This window comes from Pinus tabuliformis, chromosome 9, assembly GCF_031772625.1.
Source record: "Pinus tabuliformis cultivar Carrire ecotype Pingquan chromosome 9, CPIR1, whole genome shotgun sequence".
Classification (NCBI taxonomy): Eukaryota; Viridiplantae; Streptophyta; class Pinopsida; order Pinales; family Pinaceae; genus Pinus; species Pinus tabuliformis.
In genome coordinates this window covers 953,851,508-953,870,601 of record NC_142307.1, presented here as the reverse complement: position 1 = coordinate 953,870,601, position 19,094 = coordinate 953,851,508, and positions in this window count along the sequence as shown.

Here is a 19,094-nt window from a genome sequence, read left to right as displayed (position 1 = left end):
TCAAATTAAAACATAAAATTAAAAACAAAAAAACAATAAAATTATAATAAATAAATAAATAAAATTCAGAAACATAAAAAATAAAAAATAAAAATTATAATTAAATTTAAACAAAAAAAACCATTAAAAATAAAATCATAAAAAATAAATAAATAACATTAAAAGCAATTAAAACAAAAACATTAGAACAAAAAATAAAATAAAATAAAAAATAAAAATAAAAAAACATTTAAAAATAAATAAAAATAAAAACAATTATAAAAATTATTTAAAAAAAAATTAGAAATAAAATTAAAAAAACATTAAAAAGAAAATGGTGTCTGCGGCCCCTCGGTCCTTGGGCGTGGGCTTGGAGGATTCCTTGAATCGGCTAAGCCCCCTACCAAGGCCCACGACCCCTCGGGTGTTGGGCGAGGGCTTGGGTGATTCCCAGAATTGGCCAGCCCCTGACCAACCGCCCGAGGGGCCGTGGGTCAGGGCAGCTGCAACTCCCCCCACCCTGGCATGTGGCCCCTCGGGTGGCTGGGTGGGGCTTCCTTTTTTTTTTAATGAATTTTTTTTTAAACTTCTTTTTAAATGTTTTTTCTTTTGCTTTTTAATTTTAATTGTATTTTTATTAAATTTTTTTATTTTTATTATTTTCAATTATTTTTATTATTTTCAATTATTTTTATTATGTTCTTTAATTTTTTTCCCTTTTATTTAATTTTGATTTTAATAAAAAAAAATTATATTTTTATTTTTTTATGTTTTTTTTTTCAAATTTCTTTTAAAGTATTATTTATTTATTTTAATGGTTTAAAAAAATTGTTTTTTTTTTTAATTATCCAATTGGTATTGTTTATTTGTTTTTATTTTGTGTTAATTTAACCAAAAAAAATTACAGTGTGTTTTTTGGATATATATATATATATATATATATATATATTTGTTTATATTTTTTAATTTTAAAAAATTGTAATTTTTTTAAAGTTTTATGTATGATTGTTTTGGTATTTTTATAAATATTTTTTTGTATTTGATATTTTTGGGTTTTTTTTTGTGTTTTAATATATATTTTTGTTTACTTGTTACTATTTTTTTTCTATTTTTTTGTTTTTGCTTTTTTTCAATGTTTTAATTTTTTTTTTTAATTTTTATTTATTTATATATTTATTTATTTTTTTTTTTATTTTTTTTTTTTTCTACAGGGTCTGTGTCAATTCTTGACTAGCAATCCGATCCCATTATGTTTTAATTTGATAGTTGATTTTAAAGTTTTCGTTATAATGGACCAAATCGCCCCCACAATGTGTCAATTTCATGGTTGGTTTTTAAATTTTCATTGCAATGGATCGATTTCACCTACACCGTGCATTATTTTATGGTTGATTTTTAATATTTTGTTGCAAAGTGTCAAGTTCTCTTAGGCTAAAATTTTAAAATAGTGATACTTTTGGCATTTAAAAATAAATTACTCTCTATATAATGACACATTCATTCAGGTGTCATTTTTTAAGTTTTTTGAGTCATAAAATGTTTCCATAATGCTATGGTTGAAATATGTTGAAAACTTAAAGTTTTTTGTAGTCATAATCTTTGGTTTTAATTCCCTAGAGGATCATCCTTTGATTCATGATTCATAATGCTCTTTGAAACTTTGACTGCTACATCCTCCAGGGAAAACCTCTTGACATCACATGTAACTTGCATTTCTATAACATAGATGGACTTTTATTTATCCCATATCTCCTTGACAGTCTTAAGACAAATTACTTTCTCAATATCTGACTTACACAACCCTCTCATGATTTCCTTCCTAGCTTGTTTATCACACTTATCATCTATTACTTCATTCTTCACAGATACCCATACATCCAAATCAAGAGCTTGCAAGTAGATTCTCATCCTTACCTTCCAAGTTCTATAATTTGGGCCATTCAAAAGTGGAACTCCATCTGAGGTAATCTAGTCCTAATTCTCCATGAATCCTGATCTTGCTTTCAGCTATTAAATTGATCCCAAAGGAACCTTGATTTGATACCAATTGTTAGAAACAATGGAAACCAAGACACTACTAAGAGGGGGGGTGAACTAGTAGTATGGCCAAATTATACAATTTACACAAATTATACTTTTTAAACACTAAATAAATTATTCATGGATCAACAACACAACTCAATCATATAAAACATAACAGCATAAACATCAAGCACATGTGCAACATATACACAAGACGCCAATCTTATTTTATTACAAGCTTGAACTTGATTACATCATTGCCCCACAAGCTATTACTTGTAGCTTTATTAGCTGCAATTAAAAGGAACTTCTATCCCTAATCATATATTAGTCTTCACTAAAAGGGACTGTTGCCCCTGCTCATTTATCAACCTCTGCTGAAAGGGACTCTTTCCCCTAATCATTTATCAACTACTACTAAAAGGGACTCTTGCCCCTGGTCATTTATCAACCTCTACTGAAAGGAACTCCTATCACTTCTTGTTTACCAGCATTTGGTGAAAGGGACTCTTGCGCCTGCACATTTACCAATAACTACTAGAAGGAGATGCAACCCCTAATACACAAGCTACCACTTGTTGGCCCTCTTGATTCATCTTTTATCCATTTTTAAACTAGAACAAATAGACCTCTTACCTCATAAACAAGAAAATTTTCTTACTACAACTATTCACCAAAACCACCTTACAAACACCTTCAACAATCTTTGATTACTGATAAAATCACCATCAAAATCACCTTCAGTAATTTCTCATTACTGAACACACCAAACTATACCAGCAACATCAATCCTTCCACCAATCACCAATGCACTCTTTGCATCTCTAAAACACCTTTCAAATACCAAATTTGATCACTTATTCACCCTTGATGCATACCAACACTATGCATCTTGTTGCACCAACAACAACTCATCACCCTCTCATCAACTTCAACTTCGTTACTCGAGCAATGCTTTTAAAGAATTCTTGATTGATATTTTTGGAATTGGAGCTTTAGTTCACTTTAGGCCTTCCTCCATGCATAAAATTTGTATTTGTCTTTCTTTTCCTTCAGCCAACTCTTTTGTATGTCATCTATAGGTCTTGAAATACTTCTTTGCTATTTTTAACTCAATCTCTGAGTTTTTCTACTCAATTATGTTTTTCTGGAATTTTAAGCTTTTATTTGCTTGTTGTTGAATGCTTTCATGAAGCCATTAATTTTGTCCTTGTCCTACTCAAAATATGTCTTTTGGACTTGCTATCCAAGTCATATTTTACTCCTCACTTGTTACTTTAGGAAATTTTGAGTTAAACTGTTTTTTTCCTCAATTCTGGTGAGTTACAGCTTTTCACTGAGTTTCTTCTATTTTTAGCGAGCTCTAGACTTAGTGTTTATGCTAAAAATGCCTCTTTAATTTGTCCATGTTTCCAAATACACTTTCACTGATATATTCATGCTAATTTTAGAGCTTTTAGTTTTTGTTGTTATGTTTGGCCTAGCTATCAAAGTTCATTGTCGACTCATTCATCCTAAAGTCTTAAGGCTTTCATAAAAATGTTGCCAAACCATTCATCCAAGACCTTTAATCATGGCCTAAACGCTTTCTTTTATTCACCAAAATCAATACTATAGAAATTCCATTCTTAAGTTTTCAACTCATCACACCAAAAAAAAGAACTACCACACTACTTTATTTAAAATCACTGTAATACATAACACTTTGCTAGCTCTTGGTCCTTTTACAATTGTTGACCTGGTCAAGCTTAAGGTGTTAAGCCTTTTTCACCATGCACGTAGCCCCTTATATTTATTATAGCCTAAAGGTCCAAGGTCGAGTAACACACAAAATTTCCACAAAACCATGACCTGAGTGCGCTCTTTGTTACATGACAGAACGTCATTTGTCGGCAATATTTATCTCTCTCGACTTTGTTATCCTGGATATTTCTCCTTCTGCACCCTCACATTTTTTGTTGGCTTAGCTGTTTTGTGGGGTTCACCAGCACTCTTTCCAATGGTTGTCACTTTTTCATACCACCATTGTCAGCCTAGCGCTCGTATCTCGTTCTTTCCTTAACTATGCCTTTAAAATTCTTTGGGATCTTATTAATGAGATGAGTTTTCCTATGAGGCCATCTGCCCACTTCTCATTGGTTGTTGCTACCTCCTGTTAGTGCCAACGTGTCTTGGCACTCTCCTCTTGACGCATTTTTCTGATGCCCCTTTATAAACTACCAATGTCTTCCTTACTGGATGAGTTGTTCCGATGGGGTCTACTCAACACCTTTGCACGCAATCACTACACGCCCAGGTTCACTTTTCATTGACACTGTCCTTGTCATCCAGACACCTAGTCAACCCGTTAGTTCCTTTGTGTCTTGCCCAAAACCTTATAGGGTCCCTCCTACTGGGTGATGTCGTGTTGACATCACCCATGCCATGTGGTGCCTTTTGAGTGGTGACATGTGTCACCTGGAAATGGCTCATTTGGGTACTTGAATACCTCAAATTTGCATGACACATTTCCACCTCCTATTGATCCATGTTACTGGTGAAGTCAACATCCACCTCTACATATACATCATCTTTGTGAGCTAATCATATTGCACCACATGTCCAATGTTATAGGAGAGAGAAAGGGTCCCCAAGCCTTGGCTTTTTTACTAATTTTCTTGTTAAATTATTTTGATAAAATCATCGGGTTCAATCTTTTTAACTACTACTAACTCTGCCATGCTAGCCCGATTGTAATTCTATTGGATTCACTTATGCTACGTTGTCCCGATCTTACTCATCACTGGAATCCCTTAGCATGCACCTTTGATTCTTTTGGGAAAGACTTTGGGGGATTATCTATACATGTGAGTTAGCCCTTTCCCATTCACTATTGGTTGTCGCTACCTACTTTCTCTGCCATTGTCATCCCGCAACACTGTCGACCCTACAACTTTTCACCTATGCCTTTATTTTTCCTTTGGGATTTACCTTGTGGGTTGAGCTATTATAGTGGGTTCACCTAATTCTTCTACAACCAATCAACTTTCTATCGAGGTAAGTGTCCAGGCCACCTCCGCCTGCCTAAAATCATCATGCTCGCTCCTTAGTGCGCTACTTAAAAATTGTCGGGATAACTACATCAGGATGACATCTATGGGGGATCCACCTTAGACCAATGAAAAACCTTTTTGTTGTTACGTTGTTTGCTATGTTTTCCCAGTCCTTAGTTTGTTTTCTCTGCTAATGATCCAAATGCATTTGGTAATGTTTTCAAACTTAATATGCACCAAAAGGTTCTCCAACCACTTTAGCTTTGCAAATTTTTACTTGGGGTGCCTTGGCTTTGACTGGCTCTAACTTTTGATCCAAGAGGCCATTCTTAGACTTCCACATACCACTAGAAATCTCTTCAACAACTCTATGCATATAATTGGGTTCCACCACTATTTGGCATGATATCCTACTCAGGAAATGGCTTCAAACCATTTAATTCTGCTATGATCATCTTACAGTCAAAACACATATGTTGTGATTTTCCATCCTTTGACATATTTGCCATCAATTTCATTTTTCCAACAATGACAATCACATTATCAATGCTTTGCAGTTTCCATGATTTTCTTTCGCCATCAATAACAACATATTTCCAACAATAGGTGAGGCATTGATAACCATATATTTCCAATCTATAACAAAGCATCACAATTAACCATGGGCACCTCCAGCGCCCACACTGTTCTATCAATTTTCCATACATTGATGAATTTTATGGGATGATGCACTTAGACTGAGCATGCCCCCAGCCGGTTTAGCACTTCATGAGTGTTGGTAGTTAAATACAATTCCTAGAGGAGGATGGTATCATACCTTGAGACATGGGAGAGCTAGCACCATCTTGAGAGAACTTAACGTTGGAGTAGAGTTAGTAATTTTGACCACCTTGAGACCCATGAGACCACTTTTCTACCCAAAACCAAAATTTGGGTCCATAAAGGGAGATTGATAGAGATCCATGGGCCAACTACTAGGATATTACTTTAGAGGCCCTCTACGCATCATATGGCACCCTTAGCCCTCAACATTAGCCCTAGGAGGGCTCACACACACATGACATCAACATATATACTATTTTAGCTCACAAGTGTGGGTTATATTGTGGTTATTTCATTAGCTACTAGGTCGGCATGTGGCCTAGACATGATGTAGGACATTATTTTATTATTTTATGGGATACTAGGATAAAATTAGGATTCAAACTCCTCATATAAATAAATGAGGAGTTATTTGTATTATTCATCATCACAACTTGGGAAATTTCGCCTTCTTGAGCAATTCGACCTTGTTTTCTTGTGGAGTAATTGGTTTTTATTAATGCACTTTGACATTTGGAGCAAATTGTTTGTCTTTGTAGCTATTCTCTTTTTTTTCCGTGGAGAAAAATCATAATTTTCATTGATCAGAAGATTACATTTTGAAGATACTAAAAGCATATGCAAAAATGCGGGCAGAGCCACTTACATAACAATACTTCAAAAGAGGCATTCTAGACAAAACCCTTGGACTGGGAAGAAAGAACATAAAATGGGTATGTAAACCCTAGCGAAAGCTGCAGAAGCAGTCCTATAGAGGGAAACCATACCATTACAAAAAATAACAAAAGAGAGCAGTGGAGCAGCACCAAGAGAGAGGCAACAGACAACCGCACAACTCAGACCTGACACTGAAGCAACACAAATAGAAAAAAAAACTCCTGAGGAGAGAAAGCGAGACATGAAGCTCTAAACCTGGCAGCCCAGACAAGAAAGAGAGGCATGAAATGAGGAAGATAGCAGCAAGGTTAGCCACTCCTTCCCCGCCCCCTCAAAAAATCTCCTCCTGAAATAGATAAACTAGATGTAAAAACAGTTGCCCCCAATCCACAGCAGTCTTCAAAAACCCCATCACACCCAGCCCTGTTGCAGCGCACAAAAAAAAGTGCAGAGACAAACCTCCACACACACGTTCCCTCAATGCTCCAAAATAGCCAAGGTTAGGCTAGCAATAGACCAACAAAAAAACATCGTCGAGTCCATCCATACCCGACTAGTGAAATAGAGGTGAAACCGGGGGCAGAGGCGGCTAGGTTCAGCCACCTCGCCCTCGCACAGTGAATACCCTAGAGACCAGAGGCAATAAATTTTCTTCTGCTCCCACACAGCTTGGCTATCTGTCCACTAGAGGTGGAAGTCGATGGCACAGGAGAGCAGGTCCAAAGGGCTTCAGCCACTCAGCGTCAGGCATAGAGGGTCGATGGCAAAAGAGGTCCGAGGAAGCTAGTCTACGGCTGGAAATCGTGTCAAAACACTGTTGTCGTGGGAAAAATGAATAGCGGATGGATCAAAATCAAGGTGACGTTGTCTCAACGCAATCTCTCACAGTGGCAGTGGCCCATAGCTATCCTCTTTTATAAATGGATGGAATATTTTTCATTTTCTCTTGTAAGTCAGCTCATTGTTGAATAATTATTTTCTCTATGTCTAATGTATGGAATACGTTGAATCTCGGTTTTTCTATTATGCCCTAATTTGTTGAAAATTTATTAAATAGTATATGGATGTCACTATTGCATGCATTACTAATGAATAACATGTAAATGAATTTCCTAGTGATGAACTTTAAATAGCTCTCCCATAAAACTCCTTAACCCATTACATAGGTAATTTTTAGGGTTTTTGATGTTAGGTCATCAAGAATTCAACCTCTTTAGAAAATTTTTGGTAAATCAATAAAATCATAGAATACATTATCCCAAGGATCTAGGCACTAGCCTTCCTCATTGATGATCAAATCCATATTTTTTTTCTCTTTTCTCTTTCCCTAATTCGCCCCCTTTAATTCCAAGAAGCCAAACTAGTGCTTGGTGAAAATTCCTAAGGAAGACAAATTTAGGGAGTTTGGGAGTCTAAATTCCAAGAGGATAGTGGTTTCACAAAATCCCTCCTCTTGGTGGTAATTCAATTCAATTTCATCCATAAATTTATTTGTGTAAGTTAGTATCCCTAAGCTATCCCTAGTTTGAATCTAGCTTCAACTTGGGGTCTTCTTGAGGGTTTCATGTGCCTTGTCCTTATTGAAAATAATTGTTGGAAACCATGTATCCTTGCACTAACCTTTTTCCACCCCAACACTCAACCTACCAATCAAACCCTAGGTATTTGCCTCATCCTGTAGGTCTCTGCAAAGAAAGAAAATTTCCTCCTATTGGAGCCTTGACCCTAAACTGTAACTTTGAATCTTGTAGAAGGCCTCAATGTGTCACCTTGTACCCTAACTCTATAATATTTATTAGATGACCTTATCACATACTAGGACTCCTCCCATCGGTTAAAATCAGTAAAGAGCATCGGGGTTTAGATATGTTGTAGATGGACCATCACCCCATTATTGTTTCTTAGTCTAGAGTTAGCCATGTAGGGTGCCCCTCTCCAAGATCTACTATATTTTGTGGAAACAAGTATTACCTAAGTTTCATGGTATGTGAATAATATATATTGATACCTTTCTCTTTGAATTTTAAGTACTATGTCATATTTATGACTGTTCTCTTCATTCTCAAGAACAAAAGTTGTTTCCAAGCACTCTTAAGGATGGATATTTACAATGGTTTATGGGGTCAGGAACAAATAATGTCAAAAATTGGGATAGAATGTGTCAATTATTTCTTAAAAATATAATTATTATTGTATAAATCATGATTTGTAGGAAGAAATATATAAAATTTCACAAAGGGAAAATGGGCCTCTTGAAGATTATGTAGAGATATTTCATTATAACGTCAAAAGAGCTCAGTAAAAAAAATCAAATGTGGATACTCTCAAAATTCTTCTACTTAGAGGAATTAGAGGTCAATGGGTAGATACGATGAATGTTATGGGTAATGGAGATGTGCCTTAATTAAATTTTCCATAAGTATGTGAACTATGCAAGAACAATTCTCAAGGAAAGGCCAAGTATAGTAAGGGTCCTAGAGATACAATGTCTAGAGTCAAAAAATTAGTATTTGGTGTGGCATGTAGATACGAAATTGGTAATTTGTTAGAAAATTTCAAAATATATATTCTTGGTAATCTTAGTGAACAATTAGATACCTTGAAAATCTAACAAAGAAAAAGCAGAAAATACAACTTTTTCATTTTTTTCCAAAATGTAGAAAGAAAAATCCCTTGCATCAATGTCCTTTAAATAATATTGAAATTTGTGTTATTTATGTAGAAAATCATGTAACGGTATATTTCCCATATTTACCAAGACTAAAATAAGTATTTAAGGAGAAAACACAACTATGAAGAAAATATGTTATGTTGCACCAAGAAGACCTGGTAGCAATGACAAACAAGTATTTCTTAATACCCAACACATCAATTTAATCCTTATCAGTAATATACACAACATAATTGGAACACCCCTATGCCTTGGAAAACTTGGCCACTACAACAAACCCAAAACCAACCTTGGAAACAGTGATGGAGAGGGTCGACTTATGGAGACATGTCTAATTTTCTGCAATATCCTCAACAATATCTCCAATATCCATAATAATTTCAAAAAATTCTACAGTATTCACCTAAATTCCAAAAATATTATCCTAATCAACATCTTCAACCACAATCTCCCAAAAAACAACAATTACAATTTCCCTAATCTCAACCACATACATGGCCTACTCAACTAAATGCACAACTTGCTCCAAATTTGAATAATAAAGTAGCCCAACCTACTTACAATATTGAGCTACATAATTTTCTAGTTGTGATTACTCATATTGATCTTTAATGACATTCATTTTAAATTGGGAAAATTATTTCATAAAGATCCTCTCATTATCATTGAAGAACAAATTGAAGAGGAAAGTCTCAATCAGATAAACAATAGTTCAATAAAACTAACTTCTTGTATTCCTCTAGTAGATCAACCATCAACTTCTCAAGCTCCTTCTTTTATATGAAGGTTAAATGTAGATAAGAAATTAATACAATCTCAATATGATATATTATATGAATTAAATAATGTATGTATTCAAATTCCTTTACTGAAAGTAAGTAGAACTACTCCAATTTATGCAAAAGCAATAACAAAATTATGTATTAAAAAACCAAGAAGAAAGGAAAAGGACCTATGAAAAATGAATATTATTGGAAAATTGGTATCTATAATGATTGGGAAAGTTTATGTTGAAAAATATCTTGATCCAAGTAGTCATATTGTTAAAATTCATATCAATCACATTGTAGTTCCAAACACATTGATAGATTTAGGAGCAGCGATCAATGTAATGAAAAAAAGAATAATGTGTTATCTTCAATTAAATAGTCTTCATCACAGACTTATAGTTTTACAATTAGCAGATAGATCAACAATTAAATTGGAAGGAGACTCAAAATATGTTGTGTTTTCTTTATATTCATGGGAATATCTGATTGATTTTATGGTTTCAACACCTGAAACTAATTTCAGAGGATGCCAATTAATATTAGGAAGACCATGGTCAAGTATAAATGATGCTTTCATTATTTGTAGGTATGGTGATATGAACATCTCAAATGGAATTTTAGTTAAGAAAATATTTTTTTATCCATGTGCAAAATCAATAAATGAATTGGAATATTCAAAATGGATCAAAGATATGAATTATGACGAAGGAATAATATAACCAATTTTAATAATCATACAAGTTATGAGCTTCAAGGAAGATATTGAAGAATATCAAATTACTAATTCCATTGATAATTCTATTTGTTCTCAATATCTTGGGAGCAGTCTTGTTATACTCATATATTGGATAAAAATTTTCAAGAAAATTGTACTATGGAAATTATTTCATCATTGTTTAATTCTATGTCTGCTATAAATTCAATATCAGAATCTAGTAGCACTATTATAGAAATTAATCAAGGAAAAACATTGAATATGAACTCTAAACATGATGAGTCTCAAAAATCACAATTAATAAAATGATACAAACACATTCTAGTTAATTTTCATGGGAGTACACTGATATGTGAGGAACTAATCCTAATACAAGTATGTGCCATATTTATATTGAGGAAAATTCCAAGCCAGTCAGAAAATCTCAAAGATCTATGAATACATTTTCAAAAGAAATTGTGAAATATGAACAATAGAAAATTGTTGAATGTAAATTTTATATACCTTATTTTTTATAGTCAATGGGTATCACCATTAGTTATTGTTCCTAAAAAGAATGGTAAATGGCATGTTTTCATAGATTATAGAGAACTAAATAAAGCTACCTTAAAAGACCATTTCCATTTTTTATTCATACATAAAGTTTTAGATATGTTAGTAGGGGGAAATCCTTTCTTCATGGTTTTAACGATTATAATCAAATTCAAATCGAACTAGAAAATCAAGATAAAGCAACATTCACATGCACATGGGGGAATTATTCTTACAAATCATTACCCTTTGGATTATGAAATGCTCCTGCTACTTTTGAATGAATTATTTTAGGTATCTTCTCTAACTTGATTCATGATTGTGTAGAAGTATAAACGGATGATTTTACAGTTTATGCAAATTATTTTGAGAAAGCATTGAAATATGGTGGAATTGATGTCAAAGAATGTCAAAAGAAGTCATGGATTGGAAAAGATCAATTGTGTGCAGGCAGATTGGTGAAACAAGTGTGTATGGAGAAGCATCTTTAGATTAGTGTTTGGCACAGAAGAATAGCCTAGATAAGATTTAAAGTTGCTCAGATCGATAGGAATTGAAAAGAGCTTTCAAATGGTATATCGAAGTTAGAAAAAGACCCCATAGAGTGGAAGATATGGCTAGTCAAAGTTGTATGTTAAAATTCAAATTTGCAGGGCCAAAATAGGTGGTGAACCTAGTGCACTCCAAATTTGGAAAAAAAATTGCATTCTTCCAAGGTTGGAAAAGTTGTTGGCAGAGGTGGACATTTAAATGGTGGCATATTTCGTGGAAATTTTACACAAACAATAACAGATCAATTCCTATCGGGTCGATAACTAGAAAATCAAGATAAAATGTAAACACTTTCTGAATAATAGATCTGATGATCAACCACTTTGATACCATGTAGAAATTTTGAATAATATGACACTTATTCAGACATTTATTCATAGAGATTATCTCGATTATACACTATTGCGGAATACATGCATAATACATAACCTCCTCTACGTTGATCATCAATTTAGCAGCATTAAAAACAATGAAACATCAATCGCATGCGCACATTAACACAGTATGTAACCCGAGGAAAGCATACAGCTGAAAACCCCACACTATCTATATATTATAATGATAGAGAACATGTAACAATACATAGTACAATACTCCTTGCAAGTACTCAGTACTATCTCCACCTGTTACACACAAACTAGATCAGATCTGAAGCCTCAAATCTCCTCCACTGTTTGCCTGCCTCCACTGTGCAATCTGCAAGAGAAAATCATCCACTCTGTAAAAACGAATTCCCTTGGTATACTACGCAAGCCTCATGGGAAATCTCCATCCATGCATGTGCAAATCTCATGCACAACTATAGTCACAACTGATAGCAATCTCAACCTCTAACACCTGTCTCCACTGAACTGTACATGCACTGAGTTAATTGATGTATTCTTCAGTTGATTTATGAGTTAATAATTAGTGAATTAATTAATAATTAATTCACACAACTCATCACTAGTGTATTCTTTAGTTAGACTAAAATACAACTAGTTCAACCAAGTCAAACTGAACACAACTCCATCAACTCCACAATCAACTCCACCAAACTCAACCACATGAGTTCTAATTGAAGTCTTGTATGCAATAGCTCAATTGACCCACAAGAAAAGTGTATTTCCTTCTGACAGCTGCATGTGCCACATCTGTAGCTCAAACTGAAGTTCTCCAAGAGGATAAGATAATGTTTATAGTCCAAATATTATTATGAGCTAATAATATTCGACTGTTCTATTTTTAGCCTGGCAATCTAAAAATAGAAACCTGTCCATATGTCTAAAAATAGAAGTCCATCTATTTTTACCAACATGACCAATCATCCACAAATAGCATCCTGCAACTCATAGACCATGATCCATATGTCTAAAAATAGACATAGTCTAAAAATAGACTTTGCACCAAAAATAGCCTGCGGACCCACTTAGTGAAGGAGACTCCTTTCCACTAAGCTCCATCATCTTGTTGCATTCTCAACAGAGCGGTCAGCAAGTTCCATCAAGGTAGTTGTTGGTTCCAAGGCTCTCATGCCAAGCATTTCGAAAGTTGTTGTTGTGAGAATGTTAATGGCTGCCCCTAAATCAACTAAAGCATTAGGAAAAGAGTGACCATTTATCTGTATTGTGATAATGGGGTTTCCCGGGTCTTCATATTTTACAGGTGTCTCTTTGCCTAGTAATAAGTCAAACAAAGTCCCAACAACATGGACAGTTGGGGTTATTTTTTTTTTCCTCACAGACTTCTTTATACACAATTCTTTAATAGTTTTGGCATATATTGGAATGTCTTGAATAGCCTAGAGGAGGGGTATTTTTATACATATATTCTTGAGTTCACCCAGAAGATCAAAGTTGGGATATTCAATTGGGTGTGGTATCATCAATCTTTCTGGGAATGGTGGGGAAGTAGTTATGATCTGTTCGGGAGTTTTCTACCTGACTGTATCTTCCCCTTGTTGATCATCTACAATCAAAGGCTTATTTGGGTGCAGTTCTTCAGGTTGCAGATTTTTATCCTCGTCTGGAGTGATTACGCGTCTAGATCTTAACTTGAGTTCATTACACTCTCTCAACTCAGCTTCAGGGTCCAGACCCTCAATGATTTGTACTGACTGGATTGGTCTATTGTTGGGATTTGGGTTGGGTTGAGTTGGGAGTTGCGGTTGTATATTAGATTGAGGATTCTGCTGCAATGTGTAAGGTGTTGGTAAAGTTGGTTGAGACAGAGGAACTATCCCCATAGGTTGGTTCGTGGATATTTGCCAATTTTATTGCCAGTTCTGATTTTGTGAGGTGGAAGAGGACCATTGAGATGAATAGTGATTGTTCTGCCAGAATGGTGGAGGGTAAGAGGGATTTGGCTAATTATTGTTTGGATTTGACTGGTTGGGCCATGGTGGCATAGAAAATGTTTGAGGTGGCCAAGTAGAAAAAGGTGGCTATTTCTGCCATGTTGCCCATGAATATTGCTGAGAATTATATTGTGAGGGAGGAAAGAACGAAGATGGATTGGTAGGAATACCTGTCTGACATGCTTGCCCTTGACAATGTTGGTTTAGCAGATATACTAGTTCCGCTTCTTCTTCCACTTTCTTGAAGGCTGCTTTTAATCCTAGGAGTGATGGGCAACTTTCTGTGGCATGCTCCTTAGTGCATATGGCACATGTTTGTATCATATCTAGCAGGCATTCTTTATGACTATGTTTCTTTCTGTAACGGGGACAAAAAATAGCCATTTATTTTCTACTTTGGCCTGCTTTCGATTAGCTTGCATGATATCCAATTGTGTCATCAGGGTCCCCAGGATATCAGTCTTGAAATCTTCTAATAGATTGTCGATTTCGACTCTTGTAATGCTTCCTCCTGAGGCTTTGCTGTCTCTGGTGATCGCATTGCGTCCAGCTGGTTTCAGCCTTGTACTACCCCTGGAGCACCTGATGCACAAGTCTATAATATTGTCATAATATTCTTGATAAATATCGCCCTTACCCATTATATTCAGTGTTTCTACCCATTGGTCTTTCATACCTTTAATCATTGTGGTTTTTAGAACATTATCAGGTAGATTTGCATAAGGAGATCTTTGCAGATTATATTGGAAACACTCCACATATTCTTCCAGAGTCTCGTTAGGCTTAGCTACCATTTGAAAGATTTCATCTTTTAGTTCTCTAGTTTGGCAATAATCTTGGTATTTTTTAAGGAAGGATGTTTTCATCTGTTCCCAGTCATTGATGGTACCTCCACCAAGTCCCATAAACCAATGCAAGGCTACTCCCTTCAGAGTAGAGGGGAACAGTTTCACCTTTTGGGGTCAGTGATGTAATCATAACCCTTATATAGGACATCCAATTCTAAAAGGAATGCATCGGGGTATAGTGAAGTTAGCCCATGAAAGGTAGGAATATTCTGTAATGGGATAGCTTTCATGGGGGCATTGACAGCTATGTCCATAATAGGGTATTGTAACGTAGAGGTTTGGGGTTGTCGTTGATTATTGGCCATTTGGTCAAAAATATGCCAATATTCTTCAGGGATCTCTGGAGCTAGAGAGTTGTTCCTAGGATGTCTAGAAGAGGCTGGAATGATTCTAACAACGCTACCTCGATCTAGAACATTGGGTGTCCTTTGTTCAATCACTACTTTAGGAGATCTAGGTTCTGATGATTTAATTTCAAGATTACCTATTTCTCCTTCTCCTTCACGGAGGTTGCAAGAATTCCCTTCTTGTGAAGGGCGTGGTTGTGAATTTTCAATATCTTGAAAACTTTGTTCAGACCCTTCAGTCTTACTGTGAATCTCAGCATTAGCTACAGATGGTGATCCTATGGCCTGAAGGGAAACAGTAGGATGTCTGGTAGCAACAGTTCGGGGTCCTACTGATGACTGAGACTCAGCTTTTCTTATGATTTCATAAATAAAGGTTGATCATCAAAGGGTCACCGGTCCTTTAGATTTTTCAGGTTTGGGGGGATGAATTATATCTTTTTCTAGTCTTTTCTTCTTAGTCATTCATACAAAAATACAAACGTTCATTTCTACTTTAAATTCCTACGCAATTCTATTGGAAAGCGGGCAGAGGAGTGAGAATTTTACTCGTTCGTTACACAGGTTCTTACCTTTCGTTTTTAATACCCAATTCTATCTCAGCAGACATACATCACTCTTTGTAAAATGAAAACACTCTCCCCAGCAACGTGCCAAAATGTTGGGTGCTAAAAGGTGTCTTTTAAAACTCCTAATTGCCTCACTTTAATTATCAACCTGGGTAAGTCTTTTTATTCTGATAGTGTACATATTATGTGCAAGCTATAATTCCAGAGAGTAATGCTTTAAAATAAGTTATTAAATTCAATACAAGAGTAAACGGATGCAATCATAAATCTCAAGCTTGTAATTTTAAGGTAAATAATTCATCTAAACATCATGACTCAGTCTCAAACAAAACCATAATTCAATCTTAATCAACCAATTCGAATGATAATCAACCGAGAGCACCGTAGCATTAATTGAGCTCTTTCAACTGGACTTAAACTACTGGATAGAAGGAAAGCATATTGATTACTACTGGATAGAAGGAAAGCATTTAATCAATAATGATATGTTCTTTAATTAACCAGAAATGATTCTTTAACTAATAACTAATTCAATCCACGACATGAATTAAATAAAGCCAACTAGGATTGTGGATTAATGAAATGAATACCGGAAATCCGAATTAACAAAAATAAATCAACTGCAAAGTTGTAAAGCAGAATAAACTTGCAGGAAATGGAAAAAGCATAAAACAAGGAACATCAGTAAGATCCACCAGAGACCGGACCCTAGCCACTAGCAAATATTGCTTAGCTACTTCAGAATATCCGAATGAATATCAACGCGCATTATGTATTAATCATCAAAGTCACTTGTCATTACAATACGATCTTGTTCTTTAGAATCATGCTTCTGTAAATTAAAATTACAATTGAAGTAAAAGATGAGAGATCCCTCTTCAGTTTTCCCTTTTATAGTCAAAAGGAAAAAGATAAATGTGATCCCTCAGGATCAGGAGATCCTAAGGGATTCACAACTAAATGCTATCTTCAGACAATTCTTTCATCTTGCGCTGATCTTCTTGATTCATTCCTTGGTTCAACCGCACACAACGCATCTCATTTCCCTTGATTAGCTTTTGTTGTTCCAACTTTGGAACAACAGTTGTTCCATCTGTTGTTTTTCTACATAAAAAGTAATGAGAGTTAGTTTGGTTGGTCAAATCGTATCAAGAGAAGTTTCATTCATTCCTTATCAAAATCCTATCAATATGTTATTATATCATGGCACAAAATGGATAAGAAAGGAGGAAAAAGACAGTAATCAAGAGTAAATACATACCTATTGCAAGGGTCAACAAGTATATATGTGTTTCTATTGTAAATACTGCATTGAGTTGTGTTATAAAGTTATAGTATGTTGTTTTGTTTCAACAATTCTCATTGCAAACACTGCATTGAGTTATGTTATAAAGCTCCATAGATAGTATGTTTATATGGTCATAAGCATCATATTATATCGAGGATAATGTTCCTCCAATGGGGAGGGGTTTGTAATAACCCCTCGTTGATTTTAAATGTAAATAAAAATAATACCAAGGTCATGGGACACGTATTCCAAGTTGAATAATGGGTATCACTTGTGCTTTATTAATGGCTATGGAAATTGGCAAAGTAATTCAAAAAGGAAAAGAGGCAATAAATGGAATTTAATTATTAAAATAAAGGAAAATAGGAGAAAAGGAAGGTGAAGAGACATAGATTTGCATGCAAGGGAAATTAGAGGAAAAATGAAGGAAAATGAAGAAAACGTAGATGTCAATAATAAAAAGGCATCAGAGAATCAATTCACAACGTTTTCCCATGTTTGGAGTAGGTGCAACAAAGGAAAGAGAACAAGAACTTGGACAAGCAAGGAAAGGAAGCAAAAGGACAAGAAAAAGGAAACCAGATGAAAGTAAGGAGAAGGTTGGATTAGTAGCTTCAGCAAGAATATCTCATAGGTAAAAGGTTTCATGTGTGATTTCCTTGTTCGAATGTGAATTCATGGTACATGCATTTGTTTATTTGGTCCATGTGTTGTCATTGGCATGGGTTTTTCGTGGAGTGATAGTGGTTTCAACCTTTCCTTTCCATTTCTTGGATACCCATGGTGTGATGGGGTTCATTCTTGTTTGAGCTTTGGATTTCTAGAAGGCTTTGTAACCAGGTGAGGTGGTCTCAGGGAAATCCTAGGGGTTGGGGTGGAGATGATTTTCTCCAGGAATCCCTCAACAAGTGGGTGGAGACATGAAAATTCCTTAAGGTATGATGAAGAAATTATGAGGCATCCAATATTGGTTTCGTTTTGTGATCTCGAGACTGGTTTAGGGGAGAGCTCGGTGCCATGAGGGTGGAGGTGTTTTAACGTCTACGTTCCCTATTTGATCTTGTCTTGGTTTATTCCATGAGATCCCACATTCATGCTTGGAATATGGCATGGGGGTGATTAGTTGAAAGATATATTTGGTTCATCCCAATCTATGGTCGGGTGGTACATGGAAGTTCCTGACTTGGTTGGCTTTTGGATAATTTAATATGCGTTATTCTTCTAATGTAATTAATGATCATATGTACTTGTTATTATGATGATTTCATGGTAGATTTTTAATGGTTGATATTATGGTTATATGTTGGTCATAAGCATGGTTCTATGATGTGCTCTAGCTATGGCTTTTGTTCAATGATTTGATAAGTATTTGAATGGTTGATGACTGCATGGGCTAACAAGTGTTGTTGTGGCTACTTGAGAGGACATTAGACCTTCTTGGTGATTCGAAGATGAAGTTCAGAGATTTATAATCATATATGCATTCATGACCTATAACTTATACGTTTACCATATGTTTGACGAAATGTCTAATTAGTATTAGGCGGTCAAGGTCAATTTCTTGCTTCAAGTTTTAATGTTTGGAATTGTTATTGCTTTAATTATGACTCAAGAAATTTACAAGAATTTATGGGCAGTGGTCTAGATGCTAGCCTCAAGAAGTGGCTCAGATCTCAGAATCACATGCACAAAACTAGAGTATTTAGGTCATAACTACATGGAATCAAGTTTGTGCATGTGGTTGGGGCCTCATAACCACACTCTTTCCTTGTTGTGCATCTGATTGGCGATTAGGCTTGTGAAAGGGTAGTTCTAGCTTAGGATCTAGTCATTAGAGGATGTGGACTGACTTTTTGGGTGATTTAGTGCTCCTAAGGGGTATCAGTAAGTTGTCAGTTTGAAGGCCCCACTTCCATCACCAGAACTTGGAGGTCGATTCATGTCATAGTAGCACTC